Raw genomic sequence first — 24,586 nt, 5'->3', positions numbered from 1 at the left:
TGTTCGCTGACCCCATGTCCTAACTCACACCCAGTCCCGCTCACCCATCACCCCCTGTGCTCACTGCCCCGTGTCCTAACTCGCACCCAGTCCCGCTCACCCATCACCCCCTGTGCTCACTGCCCCGTGTCCTAACTCGCACCAAGTCCCGCTCACCCATCACCCGCTGTGCTCACTGCCCCCGTGTCCTAACTCGCACCAAGTCCCGCTCACCCATCACCCCCTGTGCTCACTGCCCCGTGTCCTAACTCACACCGAGTCCCGCTCACCCATCACCCCCTGTGCTCACGGCCCCCGTGTCCTAACTCGCACCGAGTCCCGCTCACCCATCACCCACTGTGCTCACGGCCCCCGTGTCCTGACTCGTACCCAGTCCCGCTCACCCATCACCCCCTGTGCTCACTGCCCCCGTGTCCTAACTCGCACCAAGTCCCGCTCACCCATCACCCCATGTGCTCACTGCCATCGTGTCCTAACTCACACCGAGTTCCGCTCACCGATCACCCGCTGTGCTCACTGCCCCCGTGTCCTGACTCGCACCCAGTCCCGCTCACCCATCACCCCCTGTGCTCACTGCCCTGTATCCTAACTCGCACCGAGTCCCACTCACCCATCACCCGCTGTGCTCGCTGACCTACATTGTCTCCCGGTTAAGCAAAAATTTCAAAATTCCCATCCTTGTTTACAAATCCCTCCATGGCCCTCGCCCCTCCCTATCTCTGTAATCTCCTCCAGTACCACAACCCCCCGAGATGTCTGCGCTCCTCTAATTTTGCCCTCCTGACCATCCCTGATTATAATCGCTCCACCATCGGTGGCCGTGCCTTCTGTTGAGACCAAAACTGTACACAATACTCCAAGTGTGGTCTCACCAGGGCCCGATATAAATGCAGTAAGACGTCTTTACTCCTGTACTCAAATCCTCCTGTAATAAAGGCCAGCATCCCATTTGCTTTCTTAATCACTTGCCGTACCTGCCTGTTAACTTTCAGTGATTGGTGTAACATAGAAACATAGAAAATAGGTGCAGGAGTAGGCCATTCAGCCCTTCTAGCCTGCACCGCCATTCAATGAGTTCATGGCTGAACATGCAACTTCAGTACCCCATTCCTGCTTTCTCACCATACCCCTTGATCCCCCGTGTAGCAAGGACTTCATCTAACTCCCTTTTGAATATATTTACTGAATTGGCCCCAACTACTTTCTGTGGCAGAGAATTCCACAGGTTCACCACTCTCTGGGTGAAGAAGTCTCTCCTCATCTCGGTCCTAAATGGCTCACCCCTTATCCTTAGACTGTGACCCCTGGTTCTAGACTTCCCCAACATTGGGAACATTCTTCCTGCATCTAACCTGTCTAAACCCGTCAGAATTTTAAACGTTTCTATGAGGTCCCCTCTCATTCTTCTGAACTCCAGTGAATACAAGCCCAGTTGATCCAGTCTTTCTTGATAGGTCAGTCCCACCATCCCGGGAATCAGTCTGGTGAACCTTCGCTGCACTCCCTCAATAGCAAGAATGTCCTTCCTCAAGTTAGGAGACCAAAACTGTACACAATACTCCAGGTGTGGCCTCACCAAGGCCCTGTACAACTGTAGTAACACCTCCCTGCCCCTGTACTCAAATCCCCTCGCTATGAAGGCCAACATGCCATTTGCTTTCTTAACCGCCTGCTGTACCTGCATGCCAACCTTCAATGACTGATGTACCATGACACCCAGGTCTCGTTGCACCTCCCCTTTTCCTAATCTGTCACCATTCAGATAATAGTCTGTCGCTCTGTTTTTACCACCAAAGTGGATAACCTCACATTTATCCACATTATACTTCATCTGACATGCAAGGACACCCAGGTCCCTCCGAACACCAACACTTCCCAGCCTTTTGCCACTCAATAAATATTCGGTATTTTTGTTTTTTCCGACCAAAGTGGATAACTTTGCATTTTCCGCATTGTATTCCGGTTTGTCCTGTTCTTGCCCATTCAGTCAACCTGTCTCCATCTCTGTGCACCCCTTTGTTTATTTTTATAGCTCTCCCAGTCCACAGGCTCTCCGCCTCTCTTGGCAATTCTCTGAGGCTCTTATTTTAGCTTCAAACTGTGACTCGCCTTGTCTGTTGACCAGCGGTTGCCCGGCAACCCAAGGGGAGCGCTCAGCCCTTTCGGGAGTTTGTGTCCGCCTTCGATTGTACCAAAGACTTCTTTGAATGTCTCGCCCCTGTTTGACTGTTGCCTGAAGTAACCGGCTCCACGCCAAACCCTATTTGTGTGGTTGAGTTAGTCACGGTTCTCAAACACCATTATCTCCCTATCTATCTCCCCCACTCCAATTACATAACATAAGAACATAAGAATTAGGAGCAGGAGTTGGCCATTCGGCCCCTCGAGCCTGCTCCGCCATTTAATAAGATCATGGCTGATCTCATCAAGGCTGGGCAGCGGAAACGTTACAAGGGACCACCTTCAAAGCCTCCCCTGATAAAGTGCAACATCCCCACCGACACCTGGGAGTCCCTGGCCCAAAGACCAGTCCCGCCCTAAGTGGAGGAAGTGCATCCGGGAGGGCGCTGAGCACCTCGAGTCTCGTCGCCGAGAGCGTGCAGAAAGCAAGCGCAGGCAGCGGAAGGAGCGTGCGGCAAACCAGTCCCACCCACCCCCTTCCCTCAACCACTGTCTGTCCCACCTGTGACAGGGACTGTGGTTCCTGTATTGGACTGTTCAGTCACCTGAGAACTCACTTTTAGAGTGGAAGCATGTCTTCCTCGATTCTGAGGGACTGTCTATGCCAGTTCAGGCACAAGGACCTGGGGGTTACTTGTGCATGAAACACAAAAGGTTAGTGTACAGGTACAGCAAGTGATCAGGAAGGCCAATGGTATCTTGGCCTTTATTGCAAAGGGGATGGAGTATAAAAGCAAGGAAGTCTTGCTCCAGTTATACAGGGTATTGGTGAGGCCACACCTGGAGTACTGCGTGCAGTTTTGGTTTCCATATTTACGAAAGGATATACTTGCTTTGGAGGCTGTTCAGAGAAGGTTCACTCGGTTGATTCCTGAGATGAGGGGGTTGACTTATGAGGAACGGTTGAGCAGGTTGGGCCTCTACTCATTGGAATTCAGAAGAATGAGAGGTGATCTTATCGAAATATGTAAGATTAAGAGGGGGTTTGACAAGGTGGATGCAGAGAGGATGTTTCCACTGATGGGGGAGACTAGAACTAGGGGGCATGGTCTTAGAATAAGGGGCCGCCCATTTAAAACTGAGATGAGGAGGAATTTCTTCTCTCAGAGGGTTGTAAATCTGAGGAATTCTCTGCCCCAGAGAGCTGTGGGGGCTGGGTCATTGAATATATTTAAGGTGGAGATAGACAGATTTTTGAGCGATAAGGGAGTGAAGGGTTATGGGGAGCGGGCGGGGAAGTGGAGCTGAGTCCATGATCAGATCAGCCATGATCTTATTGAATGGTGGAGCAGGCTCGAGGGGCCGAATGGCCGACTCCTGCTCCTATTTCTTATGTTCCACTTCCCTGCCCAGTTAAACATCTGTCTATCTCCACCTTAAAAATAACAACAACTTGAATTTATATAGTGCCTTTAATGTAGTAAAACATCACAAGGAACTTCACAACAGTGTTACAGACAAACAGATAAATTTGACCCCGAGCCACAGAAGTAATTAGAGCAGGTGACCAACAACTTGGTCACAGAGGTAGGTTTTAAGGAGCGTCTTGAAGGAGGAGAGAGAGGTAGAGAGGTGGAGAGGTTTAGGGAGGGAGTTCCAGAGCTTGGGGCCCAGGCAACAGAAGGCACGGCCACCGATGGTGGAGCGATTATAATCAGGGATGGTCAGGAGGGCAGAATTAGAGGAGCGCAGACATCTCGAGGGGTTGTGGGGCTGGAGGAGATTACAGAGATAGGGAGGGACGAGGGCCATGGAGGGATTTGTAAACAAGGATGAGAATTTTGAAATTGAGGAGTTGCTTAACCGGAAACCAATGTAGGGCAGCGAACACAGGGGGTGATGGGTGAGCGGGACTCGGTGCGAGTTGGGACACGGGGCAGTGAGCACAGGGGGTGATGGGTGAGCGGGACTCGGTGCGAGTTAGGACACGGAGCAGCGAGCACAGGGGGTGATGGGTGAGCAGGACTCGGTGCGAGTTAGGACACGGAGCAGCGAGCACAGGGGGTGATGGGTGAGCGGGACTGGGTGCGAGTTGGGACACGGAGCAGCGAGCACAGGGGGTGATGGGTGAGCGGGACTGGGTGCGAGTTAGGACACGGGGCAGTGAGCACAGGGGGTGATGGGTGAGTGGGACTTGGTGCGAGTTGGGACACGGAGCAGCGAGCACAGGGGGTGATGGGTGAGCAGGACTCGGTGCGAGTTAGGACACGGGGCAGCGAGCACAGGGGGTGATGGGTGAGCGGGACTTGGTGCGAGTTAGGACACGGGGCAGTGAGCACAGAGGGTGATGGGTGAGCGGGACTCGGTGCGAGTTAGGACACAGGGCAGTGAGCACAGAGGGTGATGGGTGAGCGGGACTCGGTGCGAGTTAGGACACGGGGCAGTGAGCACAGGGAGTGATGGGTGAGTGGGATTCGGTGCGAGTTAGGACACAGGGGCAGCGAGCACAGGGGGTGATGAGTGAGCGGGACTGAGTGCGAGTTAGGACACGGGGGCAGCGAGCACAGGGGGTGATGGGTGAGCGGGACTGAGTGCGAGTTAGGACACGGGGGCAGCGAGCACAGGGGGTGATGGGTGAGCGGGACTCGGTGCGAGTTAGGGCACGGGGCAGCCGAGATTTGGATCACCTCCAGTTTACGTCGGGTAGAACGTGGGAGGCCAGCCAGGAGTGCGTTGGAATCGTCAAGTGTCGGGGTAACAAAGGCACGGGTGAGGGCTTCAGCAGCGGATGAGCTGAGGTAGGGGGTGGAGACGGGCGATGTTACGGAGGTGGAAACAGGCTGTCTTAGTGATGTGGTATGAAGCACACTTCGGAGTCAAATATGACGGCAAGGTGGCGAACAGTCTGGTTCAGCCTCAGACGGGAGTTGGGGCGAGGGATGGAGTCAGTGTCCAGGGAACGGAGTTTGTGGCAAGGGACTGAAAACAATGGCTTCGGTCTTCCCGATATTTAAGCGGGGAAAATTACCGCTGCTCCAGAACTGGCTGCCGGACAAGCAGTCTGACAAGAGAGGCCGGGAGCAGTGGGGGGTGGGGTCGAGCTGGGTGATAAATGCACTTTATTGGCCTCTAAGTGCTTTGCGATGTCCTGACTCCACGGAAGGCGCTGTGTAAATACATCTGTCTTTTTCTGTCAGCACAGACCGGAGGTGGGGCGAGGTTGGGACCTGGGCCCTCACTGCTGTCTGTGGGGCTCAGTACCACTCCAGACAGGCTACTGAATCACTGAGCATCGTGGGATCGCTTGATGCCAGTATCTTAACGTTTACGATGCAACATTCGCAATCTTGGTCACCGTGACATCAGCAGCAAGGGGGACTGTCCAACCGGCCCAGTGCAGGGTTAGCGCCCCTCCCCCCCCACTCCCCACACCTCTTTGTTTAACCCCCGAACTCTCTCCAGTAAGACTTGCATTTATATAGCGCCTTTCACGACCACCGAGCGTCTCAAAGCACTTTACAGCCAATGAAATACTTTCGGAGTGTAGTCACTGTTGTAATGTGGGAAACGGCAATTTGCGCACAGCAAGCTCCCACAAACAGCAATGTGATAATGACCCAGATAATCTGCTTTTTTGTGTGACGTTGATTGAGGGATAAATATTGGCCCCAGGACACCGGGGATAACTCCCCCTGCTCTTCTTCCAAATAGTGGCCATGGGATCTTTTACGTCTACCTGAGAGAGCAGACGGGGCCTCGGTTTAACGTCTCATCCGAAAGACGGCACCTCCGACAGTGCGGCACTCCCTCAGTACTGTCCCTCCGACAGTGCGGCGCTCCCTCAGTACTGCCCCTCCGACAGTGCGGCGCTCCCTCAGTACTGCCCCTCCGACAGTGCGGCGCTCCCTCAGTACTGCCCCTCCGACAGTGCGGCGCTCCCTCAGTACTGCCCCTCCGACAGTGCGGCGCTCCCTCAGTACTGCCCCTCCGACAGTGCGGCGCTCCCTCAGTACTGCCCCTCCGACAGTGCTGCGCTCCCTCAGTACTGCCCCTCCGACAGTGCGGCCCTCCCTCAGTACTGCCCCTCCGACAGTGCGGCGCTCCCTCAGTACTGCCCCTCCGACAGTGCGGCGCTCCCTCAGTACTGCCCCTCCGACAGTGCGGCGCTCCCTCAGTACTGCCCCTCCGACAGTGCGGCGCTCCCTCAGTACTGCCCCTCCGACAGTGCGGCGCTCCCTCAGCACTGCACTGGGAGTGTCGGCCTAGCTTTACGTGCTCAGATTCCTGGAGTGGGACTTGAACCCACAACCTTCTGACTCAGGGGCAAGTGTGTTACCCAATTGAGAAGTGTAGCGGAACAGAGGGACCTTGGAGTGCAGGTCCACAGATCCCTGAAGGTAGCAGGCCAGGTGGATAAGGTGGTTAAGAAGGCATACGGAATACTTGCCTTTATTAGTTGGCACATAGAATACAAGAGCAGGGAGGTTATGCTTGAACTGTATAAAACTCTGGTTAGGCCACAGCTGGAGTACTGCGTGCACAGTTCTGGTCACCACATTACAGGAAGGATGTGATTGCACTGGAGAGGGTGCAGAGGAGATTTATCAGGATGTTGCACTGGAGAGGGTACAGAGGAGATTTACCAGGATGTTGCCGGGACTGGAGAATTTTAGCGATGAGGAAAGATTGGATAGGCTGGGGTTGTTTTCCTTGGAACAGAGGAGGCTGAGGGGGAGAGCTGATTGAGGTGTATAAAATGATGAGGGGCCTGGATAGAGTGGATAGGAAGGACCTGTTTCCCTGGGCAGAGGGGTCAACAACCAGGGGGCAGAGATTGAAAGTAATTGGGGGGAGGTTTAGAGGGGATTTGAGGGGAAATGTCTTCACCCAGAGGGCGGTGGGGGTCTGGGGCGGAACTCACGGCCTGAAAGGGGGGTAGAGGCAGAAACCCTCACCACATTTAAAAAGTACCTGGATGTGCCCCTGAAGTGCCGTAACCTGCAGGGCTACGGACCCAGAGCGGGAAAGTGGGATTAGGCTGGACAGCTTTGGTCGGCCGGCGCGGACACGATGGGCCGAAATGGCCTCCTTCCACTGCTGTAAATGTCTGTGATTCTATGGGCCCTCAGCTGAATAGGCGAGCAAAGTGCAGGACATGCAATGGCGGAGGGCTATCCCAGCATCCATTGCGGTAGCGAGAGCCCCCTATTAAATATGGTCCGAGATATTCCTCGGAACCGAACGCCCCGCGCCCCACCCCCCACACCACAACTTTGCCGGAGGTGCAACACAAACTCCGCCTACCCTTTCAAAGGAAAGAGTTCATCGAATTGTAGAACGATGCCACAAGCTGACACTAGCTGTGCGACTGACCGAGCAACACTTCTTGAGAGGAAAGGACCAACCGAAGTGGATGATCTCTCTGCCGGATAGTTCGCTCCACTGGGTGGGGGCAAGGCGGGGGGCAAATTCCAATCTCGTTCCCCTCCCCCCCCCCCCCCCCCGCCCCCTCGACAAGGCCGGAGTCTAGCACCGCACTCCATGGCTTGGCAGCCCTAACCCTGCTTGGTCCCGAGCTGAGCCAAACCTTGGCCGGCCAGCTCCCAGGGTGACCGGTTTGCTAATACCAGCCAAGGGATGGGCGTCAAGCAGCAAGCGATTAGGTAAGGGGTAGGGGTGGCCGGGGCGGGGGGTGGGGGGGGGCGGCCTTATGAGGATAGGTTGAGTAAGTTGCGCCTATACACATTGGTATTGGTGAGGCCACACCTGGAGTACTGCGTACAGTTTTGGTCTCTGTATTTAAGGAAGGATATACTTGCATTGGAGGCAGTTCAGAGAAGGTTCACTCGGTCGATTCCTGGATTGAGGGGGTTGACTTATGAGGAAAGGTTGAGTAGGTTGGACCTCTACTCATTGGAGTTTAGAAGAATGAGAGGTGATCTTATTGAAATGTATAAGATTACGAGGGGGCTCGACAGGGTAGAGGCAAAGAGGATGTTTCCACTGATGGGGAAATCTAGAACTAGGGGACATAGTCTCAGAATAAGGGGCCGCCCATTTAAAACTGAGATGAGGAGGAACTTCTTCTCTCGGAGGGTTGTAAATCTGTGGAACTCTCTGCCCCAGAGAGCTGTGGAGGCTGGGTCATTGAATATATTTAAGGTGGAGATAGACAGATTTTTGAGCGATAAGGGAGTGACGGGTTATGGGGAGCGGGCGGGGAAGTGGAGCTGAGTCCATGATCAGATCAGCCATGATCTTATTGAATGGCGGAGCAGGCTCGAGGGGCCGAATGGCCGACTCCTGCTCCTATTTCTTATGTAGGGATGAGGGGGAACGATTAGGTAGGGATGGGGGTTGGTGGGGAGGCTTCCGGTGGCGTCAATTAGTGACTCGATCCCCCCCACCCCGCTCCCTGCCCCCATTCATAGGTATTGGGAGGGCAAACAATCACACTGGGGGTGAGGGTGGGGGCAAGTGGGGTGTCCCTGCTCTTGATCACGTTCCATTGACGTCCGCTGGGGGAGGGCATGAAGGTCAAGGTGAGGTCAGGGTCAGGAGCTTGGCCGGGGTGGGGCAGTGATGCCCCCCATGGTTGAATATCCCACAGTCTGTGGCCCTCGCAGGACGGGCGGGAAGCTCGGGGTGAGGTACGCGGAGAGCGCCTGGTTACCCAGACCTCTCCCCCGACCCCCCCCCCCCCCCCCCCCCCAGTGTGAGATGCTGCAATTCAGGAGTGTTGTCGGCAGAGGTCAGACAAAGGAGTCAGTCAAAGGCTGAACCCTTCATTGGGAGACTCGCTGATTGGCTGCCTCATGGGGCAGACGAGGACCTTCCATTTGCACAGCGCCCTGTCTGTCTTTAAAGGTCCCTCCTCTGCCTCAGACTCTCCCTCACTCTTAATACACAAGAACATAAGAAATAGGAGCAGGGGTCGGCCATTCGGCCCCTCGAGCCTGCTCCGCCATTCAATAAGATCAGGGCTGATCTTCGACCTCAACTCTAACCTTCACGCCCGATCTCCATCTCCCTCGATTCCCTTGGTGCCCAAAAATCTATCGATGTCCACCTTGAATATACTCAACGACTGAGCCTCCACAGCCCTCTGGGGCAGAGAATTCCAAAGATTCACCACCCTCCCAGTGAAGAAGTTTCTCCTCATCTCAGTCCTAAATGGCCGAGCCCTTATCCTGAGACTGTGTGACCCCTGGTTCTAGACTCCCCAGCCCGGGGGGAAACACCCTCCCTGCATCTACCCTGTCAAGCCCTGTAAGAACGTTGTATGTTTCAATGAGATCACCTCTCATTCTTCTAAACTCCAGAGAATATCGGCCCAGTCTGCTCAATCTCTCCTCATAGGACAATCCCCCCATCCCAGGAATCAGTCTGGTGAACCTTCGTTGCACTCTCTCACGGGGTTGATTCCTGAAATGAAGGGGTTGTCTTATGAAGAAAGGTTGAGCAGGTTGGGCCTCTACTCACTGGAGTTTAGAAAAATGAGAGGTGATCTTATTGACGCCCCTTGCCTCAGCTCTTCTGCTGCTGAAGCCCTCATCCATGCCGTTGTTATTCTAGACTTGACTATTCCAACGCACTCCTGGCTGGCCACCCGCGTTCTACCCGACATAAACTAGAGGTGATCCAAAACTCAGCTGCCCCGTGTCCTAACTCGCACCGAGTCCCGCTCACCCATCACCCCCTGTGCTCGCTGCCCCCGTGTCCTAACTCACACCAAGTCCCGCTCACCCATCACCCCCTGTGCTCGCTGCCCCGTGTCCTAACTCGCACCGAGTCCCGCTCACCCATCACCCCCTGTGCTCGCTGCTCCATGTCCTAACTCGCACCGAGTCCCGCTTACCCATCACCCCCTGTGCTCACTGACCCCGTGTCCTAACTTGCACCGAGTCCCGCTCACCCATCACCCCCTGTGCTCACTGCCCCGTGTCCTAACTCGCACCGAGTCCCGCTCACCCATCACCCCCTGTGCTCACTGCCCCGTGTCCTAACTCGCACCGAGTCCCGCTCACCCATCACCCCCTGTGCTCGCTGCCCCCTGTCCTAACTCGCACCGAGTCCCGCTCATCCATCACCCCCTGTGCTCACTGCCCCGTGTCCTAACTCACACCAAGTCCCGCTCACCCATCACCCCCTGTGCTCACTGCCCCGTGTCCTAACTCGCACCAAGTCCCGCTCACCCATCACCCCCTGTGCTCGCTGACCTACATTGGCTCCCGGTTAAGCAACGTCTCGATTTCAAAATTCTCATCCTTGTTTACAAATCCCTCCATGGCCCTCGCCCCTCCCTATCTCTGTAATCTCCTCCAGCCCCACAACCCCCCCCGAGATGTCTGCGCTCCTCTAATTCTGCCCCCCTGACCATCCCTGATTATAATCGCTCCACCATCGGTGGCCGTGCCTTCTGTTGCCTGGGCCCCAAGCTCTGGAACTCCCTCCCTAAACCTCTCCGCCTCTCTACCTCTCTCTCCTCCTTTAAGACACTCCTTAAAACCGACCTCTGTGACCAAAGCTTTTGGCAATCTTCCCTAATTTCTCCTTATGTGGCTCGGGGTCAAATTTTTGTTTTACAACATTCTTGTGAAGCACCATGGGACATTCTACTACATGAAAGGCGCTATTGTTGGCAAGTTGTTGTTTTTGAAGGATAGTCACTGTTGTAATGTGGGAAACGCCAATTTGCGCACAGCAAGCTCCCCACACAGCAATGTGATAATGACCCAGATCATCTGTTTTTCTTCAGCATAGTACCATGGGATCTTTTGTACGTCCACCTGAGAGAGCAGACGGGGCCTCGGTTTAACGTCTCATCTGAAAGACGGCACCTCTGACAGTGCGGCACTCCCTCAGTACTGCACTGGGTGCGTCAGCCTGGATTTAGGTGCTCAAGTCCCTGGAGTGGGACTTAAACCCACAACCTTCTGACTCAGAGGCGAGGGGTGTTGCTCGCTGAGCAATGGCTAAAAGAGCTGGTCCCTGCCCATAGGCTGGCCATAAGGAGAATACGAATGGGACTGAGGCCCAACATGAAGCAGGAAGGGCCCAGGTCCATTTCCAGGCGTTTAATATGGGCCAGGGATGGGGGGGGTCGCGGGGCTGATTCCACCATCGGCCTCAGTGTACTGGGGTATAATGCAAGAGGATTGGGGGAGGTGTCAGCCAGGGGATCGTGCTCCTGATCAAGGATTCAGTCACCGGACTGAAAAGTGCAGGGCAGGTGCCTGTTGAGGACACAGCTGGGATTGGCCCTGATGCCCTCACAGTCGAACAGCCACCCGATACTTGGGCCTGGCTGAGGCCTTTAGGCCGTTTGGGGAACCTGGCATGGGTCAGAGCCTTCGAGAGGAGGAGCTGGAAGTGGTGAGGTGATAACCAGACCACCAGAGCTAGGCCCAAACCCCCGCACCATGAGGAACTCGCGTCATGGTTGAGCACCTTCCCCTGGGCCACTCGTTGGTGCAGCCGCTCACCTTTGCCTGGTCTTGGCCCGGTAACAGAGGCTTCGCCTCGGTGATCTGGATCTCCTGGAGCTCGGTTGCCATGGTACCTCAGGCTGCCGCAGTCTGCAGGCAAAATGGAAAGAAAGGAAATTACAACTTGAGAAAGCCAGAGAGAACGAGGAGAGACCGTGGCGATAATGGGAAAGGGGTTGGTCCATGGGATTGTGTACAATGGGAGTGAATGGGAAGGGGTTGGGTCCATTGGGATTGTGTACAATGGGAGTGAATGGGAAGGGGTTAGGTCCATTGGGATTGTGTACAATGGGAGTGAATGGGAAGGGGTTGTGTCCATTGGGATTGTGTACAATGGGAGTGAATGGGAAGGGGTTGGGTCCATTGGGATTGTGTACAGTGGGAGTGAATGGGAAGTGGTTAGGTCCATTGGGATTGTGTACAATGGGAGTGAATGGGAAGGGGTTAGGTCCATTGGGATTGTGTACAATGGGAGTGAATGGGAAGGGGTTGTGTCCATTGGGATTGTGTACAATGGGAGTGAATGGGAAGGGGTTGGGTCCATTGGGATTGTGTACAATGGGAGTGAATGGAGAGGTGTTGTGTCCATTGGGATTGTGTACAATGGGAGTGAATGGGAAGGGGTTAGGTCCATTGGGATTGTGTACAATGGGAGTGAATGGGAAGGGGTTGGGTCCATTGGGATTGTGTACAATGGGAGTGAATGGGAAAGGGGTTGGGTCCATTGGGATTGTGTATAATGGGAGTGAATGGGAAGGGGTTGGGTGCATTGGGATTGTGTACACTGGGAGTGAATGGGAAGGGGTTAGGTCCATTGGGATTGTGTACAATGGGAGTGAATGGGAAGGGGTTAGGTCCATTGGGATTGTGTACAATGGGAGTGAATGGGAAGGGGTTGTGTCCATTGGGATTGTGTACAATGGGAGTGAATGGGAAGGGGTTGGGTCCATTGGGATTGTGTACAATGGGAGTGAATGGGAAGGGGTTAGGTCCATTGGGATTGTGTACAATGGGAGTGAATGGGAAGGGGTTGGGTCCATGGGATTGTGCACAATGGGAGTGAATGGGAAGGGGTTGTGTCCATTGGGATTGTGTACAATGGGAGTGAATGGGAAGGGGTTAGGTCCATTGGGATTGTGTACAATGGGAGTGAATGGGAAGGGGTTGTGTCCATTGGGATTGTGTACAATGGGAGTGAATGGGAAGGGGTTGGGTCCATTGGGATTGTGTACAATGGGAGTGAATGGGAAGGGGTTAGGTCCATTGGGATTGTGTACAATGGGAGTGAATGGGAAGGGGTTGGGTCCATGGGATTGTGCACAATGGGAGTGAATGGGAAGGGGTTGTGTCCATTGGGATTGTGTACAATGGGAGTGAATGGGAAGGGGTTGGGTCCATTGGGATTGTGTACAGTGGGAGTGAATGGGAAGGGGTTAGGTCCATTGGGATTGTGTACAATGGGAGTGAATGGGAAGGGGTTAGGTCCATTGGGATTGTGTACAATGGGAGTGAATGGGAAGGGGTTGTGTCCATTGGGATTGTGTACAATGGGAGTGAATGGGAAGGGGTTGGGTCCATTGGGATTGTGTACAATGGGAGTGAATGGAGAGGTGTTGTGTCCATTGGGATTGTGTACAATGGGAGTGAATGGGAAGGGGTTAGGTCCATTGGGATTGTGTACATTGGGAGTGAATGGGAAGGGGTTGGGTCCATTGGGATTGTGTACAATGGGAGTGAATGGGAAAGGGGTTGGGTCCATTGGGATTGTGTATAATGGGAGTGAATGGGAAGGGGTTGGGTCCATTGGGATTGTGTACACTGGGAGTGAATGGGAAGGGGTTAGGTCCATTGGGATTGTGTACAATGGGAGTGAATGGGAAGGGGTTAGGTCCATTGGGATTGTGTACAATGGTAGTGAATGGGAATGGGTTGTGTCCATTGGGATTGTGTACAATGGGAGTGAATGGGAAGGGGTTGGGTCCATTGGGATTGTGTACAATGGGAGTGAATGGGAAGGGGTTAGGTCCATTGGGATTGTGTACAATGGTAGTGAATGGGAAGGGGTTAGGTCCATTGGGATTGTGTACAATGGGAGTGAATGGGAAGGGGTTGTGTCCATTGGGATTGTGTACAATGGGAGTGAATGGGAAGGGGTTGGGTCCATTGGGATTGTGTACAATGGGAGTGAATGGAGAGGTGTTATGTCCATTGGGATTGTGTACAATGGAAGTGAATGGGAAGGGGTTAGGTCCATTGGGATTGTGTACAATGGGAGTGAATGGGAAGGGGTTGGGTCCATTGGGATTGTGTACAATGGGAGTGAATGGGAAAGGGGTTGGGTCCATTGGGATTGTGTATAATGGGAGTGAATGGGAAGGGGTTGGGTCCATTGGGATTGTGTACACTGGGAGTGAATGGGAAGTGGTTGGGTCCATTGGGATTGTGTACAATGGGAGTGAATGGGAAAGGGGTTGGGTCCATTGGGATTGTGTATAATGGGAGTGAATGGGAAGGGGTTGGGTGCATTGGGATTGTGTACACTGGGGGTGAATGGGAAGGGGTTGGGTCCATTGGGATTGTGTACAATGGGAGTGAATGGGAAGAGGTTGTGTCCATTGGGATTGTGTACAATGGGAGTGAATGGAGAGGTGTTGTGTCCATTGGGATTGTGTACACTGGGGGTGAATGGGAAGGGGTTGGGTCCATTGGGATTGTGCACACTGGGGGTGAATGGGAAGGGGTTGGGTCCATTGGGATTGTGTACAATGGGAGTGAATGGGAAGAGGTTGTGTCCATTGGGATTGTGTACAATGGGAGTGAATGGAGAGGTGTTGTGTCCATTGGGATTGTGTACAATGGGAGTGAATGGGAAGGGGCTGGGTCCATTGGGATTGTGTACAATGGGAGTGAATGGGAAGGGGTTGGGTCCATTGGGATTGTGTACAATGGGAGTGAATGGAGAGGTGTTGTGTCCATTGGGATTGTGTACAATGGGAGTGAATGGGAAGGGGCTGGGTCCATTGGGATTGTGTACAATGGGGGTGAATGGGAAGGGATTGGGTCCATTGGGATTGTGTACACTGGGGGTGAATGGGAAGGGGTTGGGTCCATTGGGATTGTGTACACTGGGGGTGAATGGGAAGGGGTTTGGTCCATTGGGATTGTGTACACTGGGGGTGAATGGGAAGGGTTTGGGTACATTGGGATTGTGTACAATGGGAGTGAATGGGAAGGGTTTGGGTACATTGGGATTGTGTACAATGGGAGTGAATGGGAAGGGGTTGTATCTATTGGGATTGTGTACAATGGGAGCGAATGGGAAGAGGTTTGGGTCCATTGGGATTGTGTACAATGGGAGTGAATAGGAAGGGGTTGTATCCATTGGGATTGTGTACAATGGGAGTGAATGGGAAGGGGTTGGGTCCATTGGGATTGTGTACAATGGGAGTGAATGGGAAGGGGTTGGGTCCATTGGGATTGTGTACAGTGGGAGTGAATGGGAAGGGGTTGGGTCTGTGGGATTATGTACAATGGGAGTGAATGGGAAGGGGTTGGGTCTGTGGGATTGTGTACAATGGGAGTGAATGGGAAGGGGTTGGGTCTGTGGGGGCGGGGGTGTTGTGTCCATTGGGATTGTGTACAATGGGAGTGAGTGGGAAGGAGTTGGATCTGTGGGATTGTGTACAATGGGAGTGAGTGGGAAGGAGTTGGGTCCATTGGGATTGTGTACAATGGGAGTGAATGGGAAGGGGTTGGGTCCATTGGGATTGTGTACAATGGGAGTGAATGGGAAGGAGTTGGATCTATTGGGATTGTGTACAATGGGAGTGAATGGGAAGGGGTTGGGTCTGTGGGATTGTGTACAATGGGAGTGAATGGGAAGGAGTTGGGTCTGTGGGATTGTATACAATGGGAGTGAATGGGAAGGGGTTGGGTCTGTGGGGGGGGTTGTGTCCATTGGGATTATGTACAATGGGAGTGAATGGGAAGGGTTTGGGTCTGTGGGGGGGGTTGTGTCCATTGGGATTGTGTACAATGGGAGTGAATGGGAAGGGGTTGGGTCCATTGGGATTGTGTACAATGGGAGTGAATGGGAAGGGATTGGGTCTGTGGGATTTGTACAATGGGAGTGAATGGGAAGGGGTTGGGTCTGTGGGGGTGGGGGGTTGTGTCCATTGGGATTGTGTACAATGGGAGTGAATGGGAAGGGGTTGGGTCTGTGGGATTGTGTACAGTGAGAGTGAATGGGAAGGGGTTGGGTCTGTGGGATTGTGTACAATGGGAGTGAATAGGAAGGGGTTGGGTCTGTGGGATTGTGTACAATGGGAGTGAATGGGAAGGGGTTGGGTCCATTGGGATTGTGTACAATGGGAGTGAATGGGAAGGGGTGAGGTCCATTGGGATTGTGTACAATGGGAGTGAATGGGAAGGGGTTGGGTCTGTGGGATTGTGTACAATGGGAGTGAATGGGAAGGGGTTGGGTCTGTGGGATTGTGTACAATGGGAGTGAATGGGAAGGGGTTAGGTCCACTGGGATTGTGTACACTGGGAGTGAATGGGAAGGGGTTGGGTCTGTGGGATTGTGTACAATGGGAGTGAATGGGAAGGGGTTGGGTCTGTGGGATTGTGTACAATGGGAGTGAATGGGAAGGGGTTGGGTCTGTGGGGGGGGGGGTTGTGTCCATTGGGATTGTGTACAATGGGAGTGAGTGGGAAGGAGTTGGATCTGTGGGATTGTGTACAATGGGAGTGAGTGGGAAGGAGTTGGGTCCATTGGGATTGTGTACAATGGGAGTGAATGGGAAGGGGTTGGGTCCATTGGGATTGTGTACAATGGGAGTGAATGGGAAGGAGTTGGATCTATTGGGATTGTGTACAATGGGAGTGAATGGGAAGGGGTTGGGTCTGTAGGATTGTGTACAATGGGAGTGAATGGGAAGGAGTTGGGTCTGTGGGATTGTATACAATGGGAGTGAATGGGAAGGGGTTGGGTCTGTGGGGGTGTTGTGTCCATTGGGATTATGTACAATGGGAGTGAATGGGAAGGGTTTGGGTCTGTGGGGGGGGTTGTGTCCATTGGGATTGTGTACAATGGGATTGAATGGGAAGGGGTTGGGTCCATTGGGATTGTGTACAATGGGAGTGAATGGGAAGGGGTTGGGTCTGTGGGATTTGTACAATGGGAGTGAATGGGAAGGGGTTGGGTCTGTGGGGGTGGGGGGTTGTGTCCATTGGGATTGTGTACAATGGGAGTGAATGGGAAGGAGTTGGGTCTGTGGGATTGTGTACAATGGGAGTGAATGGGAAGGGGTTGGGTCTGTGGGGGGGGGTTGTGTCCATTGGGATTGTGTACAATGGGAGTGAATGGGAAGGGGTTGGGTCTGTGGGATTATGTACAATGGGAGTGTGGGAAGGGGTTGGATGTTTACTCTGTGTCTGGCACCTGCTGCCTGAATTCCGTTTGATTCCCCGCGACGAGTGATACGATATCAGAAAGCAGTTTGTGTTACTTCAGAAAGCTTTCACAGTAAGGCACCAGGGTGCAGATGGCAAGATTAAACAAGCAGTAATGAAGTTCAGTCCTAATGACTCGCTGAACCCAATTTGACACCAAGAGGTGCTTTAAATAGGGACTTCGTGATTCATCATTCACTGCGTCCCCGTTCAACAACTTGCAACCACAGGTCAATGGAGGAACTCAACTAGTCAGAGAACGATTGTTGTGCACTTAGTATTAACGCCAATGTCTCCAAGAGGTATCACACACTGACTGGTGTCTCTCAGTCCCTCTCCCTCAGGGAGATATCTGTACACTGACTGGTGTCTCTCAGTCCCTCTCCCTCAGGGAGATATCTGTACACTGACTGGTGTCTCTCAGTCCCCTCTCCCTCAGGGAGATATCTGTACACTGACTGGTGTCTCTCAGTCCCCTCTCCCTCAGGGAGATATCTGTACACTGACTGGTGTCTCTCAGTCCCTCTCCCTCAGGGAGATATCTGTACACTGACTGGTGTCTCTCAGTCCCCTCTCCCTCAGGGAGATATCTGTACACTGACTGGTGTCTCTCAGTCCCTCTCCCTCAGGGAGATATCTGTACACTGACTGGTGTCTCTCAGTCCCTCTCCCTCAGGGAGATATCTGTACACTGACTGGTGTCTCTCAGTCCCCTCTCCCTTGGGGAGATATCTGTACACTGACTGGTGTCTCTCAGTCCCCTCTCCCTCAGGGAGATATCTGTACACTGACTGGTGTCTCCCAGTCTAAGGGAACAATTCACACCCTGTCCTGTACTGTACAGACCCCCTGTGTGTCTCACTGTCAGTTCCTGTATGTGAGCTCTCGACGGGTGGGCTGTTCCCGTGAGACCCTTGCCCCAGCGAGGAGTCGGTCTCTTCTGAGAGGGAGGGACTTGAATTGAGAGAAAAAAATTAATATTGCCGGGTGCAAGCACCACTTCAAAGTGAGTTCTCGCTCAACTCGAGACTTTGGACTTTGCTGTATCTGGGACCAGGTCGTGCCAGTCCTGTGCTCCGTGGATAGTCCCGGCAAAGGGTACCGTCACCATAGCCACGGACGAACAAAAGGTCCATGGCATCAAACACAGAAGAAAGGATTAACCCACTCTCACCCACCTCTCTCCCAGTTACAGACACTGGGGCAGCCTGTCCCTATCGGAGGGGATTAACCCTCTCAGAGCCCTCGTTCCCAGTTGGACAGGTGTGAGTGTTTCTCTCCCTCAGGTGAGTGGCAGCTATTTGACCATGGGGGGCAGTGCCACCGTACTGCTCACACCACGGATGGTCAGGAGCCAGAACCCAGGCCTGGTTCTGCACCCCACACACACCGCCCTCACCCAACCCCAGGCGTCCCCTCTTGGCAACCCCATTGGCAACCCTTCTCCCCTCCCCCTCCCACCGCCAACCAGATGAGATCAGCTCACGCAATGCAGGGGCGGGGGGGGGGTATGCAAGCTGGGCTCTCCCCGCTCTGTGTGGGGCTCAGTACCACACCGAGGGAGGGGGGGACGGGTCTCAGTCTCTGATAGCGGTGTCGCTCGGCATCACACCGTTGTTAAATTGGGTGCCATGTTAAGAAAGGAGAGGATGAGCGGCCATTCACTCAAAATCCCCCTCCCCCGTCCCTGCCCAGCTCAGACCCCCCCATCCCCCGTCCCTGCCCAGCTCAGACCCTCCCCCGCCCTGCCCCCTTCAGACCCCCTCCCCTCCCCCGCCCTGCCCACCTCAGACCCCCTCCCCTCCCCCGCCCTTCCCACCTCAGACCCCTCCCCCCTCCCCCGCCCTGCCCTCTTCAGACCCCCTCCCCTCCCCCGCCCTGCCCACCTCAGACCCCCTCCCCTCCCCCGCCCTGCCCCCTTCAGACCCCCTCCCCTCCACCGCCCTGCCCACCTCAGACCCTCCCCTCCCTGCCCTGCCTACCTCAGACCCTCCCTCCCCCGTCCTGCCCCCTTCAGACCCCCTCCCCCTCCCCCGCCCACCTCAGACCCCCTCCCCTCCCCCCCCCCTGCCTACCTCAGACCCTCCCTCCCCCGCCCTGCCCACCTCAGACCCCTCCCCCGCCCTGCCCCCTTCAGACCCCCTCCCCTCCACCGCCCTGCCCCCTTCAGACCCCCTCCCCCCTTCCCCGCCCACCTCAGACCCCCTCCCCTCCCCCCCCTGCCTACCTCAGACCCTCCCTCCCCCGCCCTGCCCACCTCAGACCCTCCCTCCCCCGTCCTGCCCCCTTCAGACCCCCTCCCCCCTCCCCCGCCCACCTCAGACCCCCTCCCCTCCCCCCCTGCCCACCTCAGACCCCCTCCCCTCCCCCGCCCTGTCCACCTCAGACCCCCCCTCCCCCCCTGCCCACCTCAGACCCCCCCTCCCCCCCTGCCCACCTCAGACCCCCCCCTCCCCCCCTGCCTACCTCAGACCCCCTCCCCTCCCCCGCTCTGCCCACCTCAGACCCCCTCCCCTCCCCCGCCCTGCCCACCTCAGACCCCCCCCTCCCTGCACAGACTCTCCTCCCCCCGCCGGCGAGCTGGTCTGCCACAAACAAGTAAGGTCACCTTCAGCCTGAGACAGAAGCTTCCGGCAGCAGTCAGCCCGAGGGGACTGTGTGACTCCACACAGCGATAAACGGGACTGGAGCCAACAATGTCAACACACAGGCCGGGCAACGTCACGTGGGAGAGAGGCAGCCACACAGGGAGAGGGGCTGGGGGAGAGGGCGGGGGGAGAGCGGGGAGGGAGGGGAGAGAGGGGGAGGGGGTGGAGGGGAGGGAGGGAGAGAGGGGGAGAGGGAGGGGCGGGGGGGCAGAGAGGGGGGAGAGAGGGGAGAGAGGGGAGGGAGGGGAGGGAGGGAGGGGAGAGAAGGGAGGGGGTGGAGGGGAGGGAGGGGGAGCGGGAGAGAGGGGGAGAGGGAGGGGGGGAGAGAGGGGAGGGGGTGGAGGGGAGGGAGGGGGAGCGGGAGAGAGGGGGAGAGGGAGGGGAGAGAGGGGGGAGGGAGGGGTGAGGGAGGGGAGAGAGGGGAGGGGGTGGAGGGGAGGGAGGGAGGGAGAGAGGGGGAGAAGGGGGGAGAGAGGGTAGGGGGTGTGGGGGAGGGAGTGGGAGAGGGAGGGAGGGAGAGGGGGGGGGGGGAGAGAGGGGCGGAGGGAGGGGGAGAGGGAGGGAGGTGGGGAGAGAGTGGAAGAGGGAGGGGGAGAGAGGGGGTAGGGAGGGAGGGGGAGGAAGAGAGGGAGGGAGAGGGATGGAGGGGAGAAAGGGGGGCGGGATGGGGAGAGAGGGGGGGATGGAGGGGAGAGAGGGAGGGGGAGGAAGAGAGGGGGAGAGGGAGGCCCCAACACAGAGCGGGGGAGAGAAAGGGAGGGAAAAGGGGAGAGAGAGAGAAAGGGAGGGGGAGGGAGAGCGAGGGAGGGGGAGTGAATGAGAAAGGAAGGGGAGGAGGAGAGAGAGAGAGGGAGGGAAGGGGAGAGGATGAGGGAGAGAGAAAGAGAAAAAGGGAGGAGAGGGCGAGAGGGGGTGAGAGAGAGAAAGGGTGGGAGCAGGGGATGGGGAGAGAGGTAAAGGGAGGGAGAGGGGGAGAGAAAGGGAGGGGAGGAGTGAGGGGGATAGAGAGAGGGGGAGGAGAGGGAGAGAAAGGGAGTGGGGAGAGACAGACACAGGGAGCAAGCGGGAGGGGGTTGAGAGAGAGAGACAGAGAGCGAGGGGGAGGGAGTGAGTGGGAGGGAGGCGGAGAGAGAGAGACAGAGAGCGAGGGGGAGGGAGTGAGTGGGAGGGAGGCGGAGAGAGAGAGACAGAGAGCGAGGGGGAGGGAGTGAGTGGGAGGGAGGCGGAGAGAGACACAGAGAGCGAGGGGGACAGCGCGAGAGAAAGCGAGACAAAGACTGAGTGACAGAGAGGGAGAGAGAGAGACAGACACAGAGAGAGGGGAGAGAAAAACAGAGAGGGAGAGGGTGGGACAGAGACAGAGAGAGGAGAAGAGACAGAGAAAATTGGAGAAACAGATAGAGAGAAAGACAGAGGGAGAGAATCTCAGATAGAGAGAGGGGGGAGAGAGAGCGAGAACGGGAGGGAGAGACACAGGTTGAGGGTGAGAGAGACAGATAGAAAAGGAGAGAAGCAGAGAGAGAGGGAGTGAAACAGAGAGAGAGAGAGAGTGAGACAGAAGCAGAGAGAAAGAGAGCGTGAGAGGGAGTGAAACAGAGAGAGAGAGAGCGAGAGAGAGAAGCAGAGAGAAAGAGAGAGCGAGAGGGAGTGAGACAGAGAGAGACAGAGCGAGAGAGAGAAGCAGAGAGAAAGAGATAGAGAGAGGGAGTGAGACAGAGAGACAGCGTGTGTTTTGAGAGTGTAATGGGCGGGACTGTACAACAGGCAGACACTCAGTCAGTGCCAGTGTTTCCCGAGGGTGGGAGTCCGGAGCCTCTGTGCCTAGCCCACACCCTGCTCTGCGAGAGTACAGAGCTCCCCATCCGATATCCACACTGCGGCCTAATCGCGGGCTCCACTACACTCCCGGGAGCAGGGTCTTGATCAGTCCGTCCTCTTTACTGACACTGGTTGGGGGAGAAATATTGGGGCCCACGACACTGGGGAGAGAACTCTTCTGTTCATCTTCCATTAGTGGCCGTGGGATCATTAACTGCCCCTCCGATAGTGCGGCACTCCCTCAGTACTGCCCCTCCGACAGTGCGGCGCTCCCTCAGTACTGCCCCTCCGACAGTGCAGCACTCCCTCAGTACTGCCCCTCCGACAGTGCGGCGCTCCCTCAGTACTGCCCCTCCGACAGTGCGGCGCTCCCTCAGTACTGCCCCTCCGACAGTGCAGCGCTCCCTCAGTACTGCCCTTCCGACAGTGCGGCGCTCCCTCAGTACTACCCCTCCGACAGTGCGGCACTCCCTCAGTACTGCCCCTCCGACAGTGCGGCACTCCCTCAGTACTGCCCCTCCGACAGTGCGGCACTCCCTCAGTACTGCCCCTCCGACAGTGCGGCGCTCCCTCAGTACTGCCCCTCCGACAGTGCGGCGCTCCCTCAGTACTGCCCCTCTGACAGTGCGGGGCTCCCTCAGTACTGCCCCTCCGACAGTTACACAGGAACAGGAGGAGGCCGTTCAGCCCCTCGGGCTTGTTACACAGGAACAGGGGGAGGCCCATTCAGCCCCTCGGGCCTGTTACACAGGAACAGGAAGAGGCCCATTCAGCCCCTCGGGCCTGTTACATAGGAACAGGAGGCCATTCAGCCCCTCGGGCCTGTTACACAGGAACAGGAGGAGACCATTCAGCCCCTCGGGCCTGTTACACAGGAACAGGAGGAGGCCCATTCAGCCCCTCGAGCCTGTTACACAGGAACAGGAGGAGGCCCATTCAGTCCCTCGGGCCTGTTACACAGGAACAGGTGGAGGCCCATTCAGCCCCTCGGGCCTGTTACACAGGAACAGGAGGAGGCCATTCAGCCCCTCGGGCCTGTTACACAGGAACAGGAGGAGGCCATTCAGCCCCTCGAGCCTGTTACATAGGAACAGGAGGAGGCCCATTCAGCCCCTCGGGCCTGTTACATAGGAACAGGAGGAGGCCCATTCAGCCCCTCGGGCCTGTTACACAGGGACAGGAGGAGGCCCATTCAGCCCCTCGGGCCTGTTACACAGGGACAGGAGGAGGCCCATTCAGCCTTTCAAGCACAGGAACTCTAATAGTCAGGATTTGAGTGGAGGTGCCCTGCAGGGATCTGCGTCGGGGCCTCAAACATTCACCCTATTTATTCACTATTTAGACGACGGGAGAGAGTGCCACATCGGCAAATCTGGTGCGGAGACAAAGATAGGCGACATTGTCAGCAGTGTGGAAGGAAGCAGAAAGTTACAAAGGGACATTAATAGACTTAAGCAAATGGGCAAAACTGTGGCAAATGGATTTCATTGTCGGCAAATGTGAGACCATCCACTTTAGAACGAGAAATGACAGAACAGTGTACGTTCTAAATGGTTCACAGCTATAAACAGTGGGTCTCCAGAGAGACTTTGGGGGGGTGGGGGGGGCGGTGGGTACATCAATCATTAAAATGTCAGGAACAGGTACAGCAAATGATCAAACAGGAACGCTGGCCTTTATATCGAGAGGACTGTGAACACAAGGGTGTAGAGATTATGCCGCAGCTATACAAAGCCCAGGTTAGACCACACCTGGAGCACTGCGAGCAGTTCTATGCTCCACACCTGAGGAAAGATATATTGGGCTTGGGAGGGAGTGCAGCGTAGGTTTACCAGAGCGATACACGACTCGGGGGGTTAAAGTATGAGGAGCGATTACACCAACTCGGGTTGTGTTCCTGTGTAACAGGCTCGAGGGGCTGAATGGGCCTCCTCCTGTTCCTGTGTAACAGGCTCGAGGGGCTGAATGGGCCTCCTCCTGTTCCTGTGTAACAGGCTCGAGGGGCTGAATGGGCCTCCTCCTGTTCCTGTGTAACAGGCCCGAGGGGCTGAATGGCCTCCTCCTGTTCCTATGTAACAGGCCCGAGGGGCTGAATGGGCCTCCTCCTGTTCCTGTGCAACAGGCTCGAGGGGCTGAATGGGCCTCCTCCTGTTCCTGTGTAACAGGCCCGAGGGGCTGAATGGCCTCCTCCTGTTCCTGTGTAACAGGCTCGAGGGGCTGAATGGCCTCCTGTTCCTATGTAACAGGCTCGAGGGGCTGAATGGCCTCCTCCTGTTCCTATGTAACAGGCTCGAGGGGCTGAATGGCCTCCTGTTCCTATGTAACAGGCTCGAGGGGCTGAATGGGCCTCCTCCTGTTCCTGTGTAACAGGCTCAAGGGGCTGACTGGCCTCCTCCTGTTCCTGTGTAACAGGCCCGAGGGGCTGAATGGCCTCCTCCTGTTCCTATGTAACAGGCCCGAGGGACTGAATGGCCTCCTCCTGTTCCTATGTAACAGGCTCGAGGGGCTGAATGGCCTCCTGTTCCTATGTAACAGGCTCGAGGGGCTGAATGGGCCTCCTCCTGTTCCTATGTAACAGGCTCGAGCGGCTGAATGGCCTCCTCCTGTTCCTGTGTAATAGGCTCGAGGGGCTGAATGGGCCTCCTCCTGTTCCTATGTAACAGGCTCGAGGGGCTGAATGGCCTCCTCCTGTTCCTGTGTAACAGGCTCGAGGGACTGAATGGCCTCCTCCTGTTCCTATGTAACAGGCTCGAGGGGCTGAATGTCCTCCTCCTGTTCCTATGTAACAGGCTCGAGGGGCTGAATGTCCTCCTCCTGTTCCTGTGTAACAGGCTCGAGGGACTGAATGGGCCTCCTCCTGTCCCTGTGTAACAGGCCCGAGGGGCTGAATGGGCCTCCTCCTGTTCCTGTGTAACAGGCCCGAGGGGCTGAATGGCCTCCTCCTGTTCCTGTGTAACAGGCTCGAGGGGCTGAATGGGCCTCCTCCTGTTCCTGTGTAACAGGCCCGAGGAGCTGAATGGGCCTCCTCCTGTTCCTGTGTTACAGGCCCGAGGAGCT

General features: G+C 55.8%; 1 long non-coding RNA gene across 1 annotated transcript in view; it reads right to left on the bottom strand.

Moving 5' to 3' along the window:
- Positions 1 to 19,741, bottom strand: part of LOC139235278 (uncharacterized) — a 33,876-nt gene extending 14,135 nt beyond the window's left edge. Inside the window, exons 1-2 of the long non-coding RNA XR_011588446.1 lie at positions 19,672 to 19,741; positions 11,607 to 11,699 (exon numbers count right to left, since the gene is read on the bottom strand). This is a non-coding gene — a long non-coding RNA (uncharacterized lncRNA). The remainder of the gene's footprint in view (positions 1 to 11,606; positions 11,700 to 19,671) is intronic.
- Between the last annotated feature and the right edge of the window lie 4,845 nt (positions 19,742 to 24,586).

Source organism: Pristiophorus japonicus, chromosome 23 (genome assembly GCF_044704955.1).
Source record: "Pristiophorus japonicus isolate sPriJap1 chromosome 23, sPriJap1.hap1, whole genome shotgun sequence".
Taxonomy (NCBI): domain Eukaryota; kingdom Metazoa; phylum Chordata; class Chondrichthyes; family Pristiophoridae; genus Pristiophorus; species Pristiophorus japonicus.
This window is presented reverse-complemented; position numbering and strand designations above follow the sequence as displayed.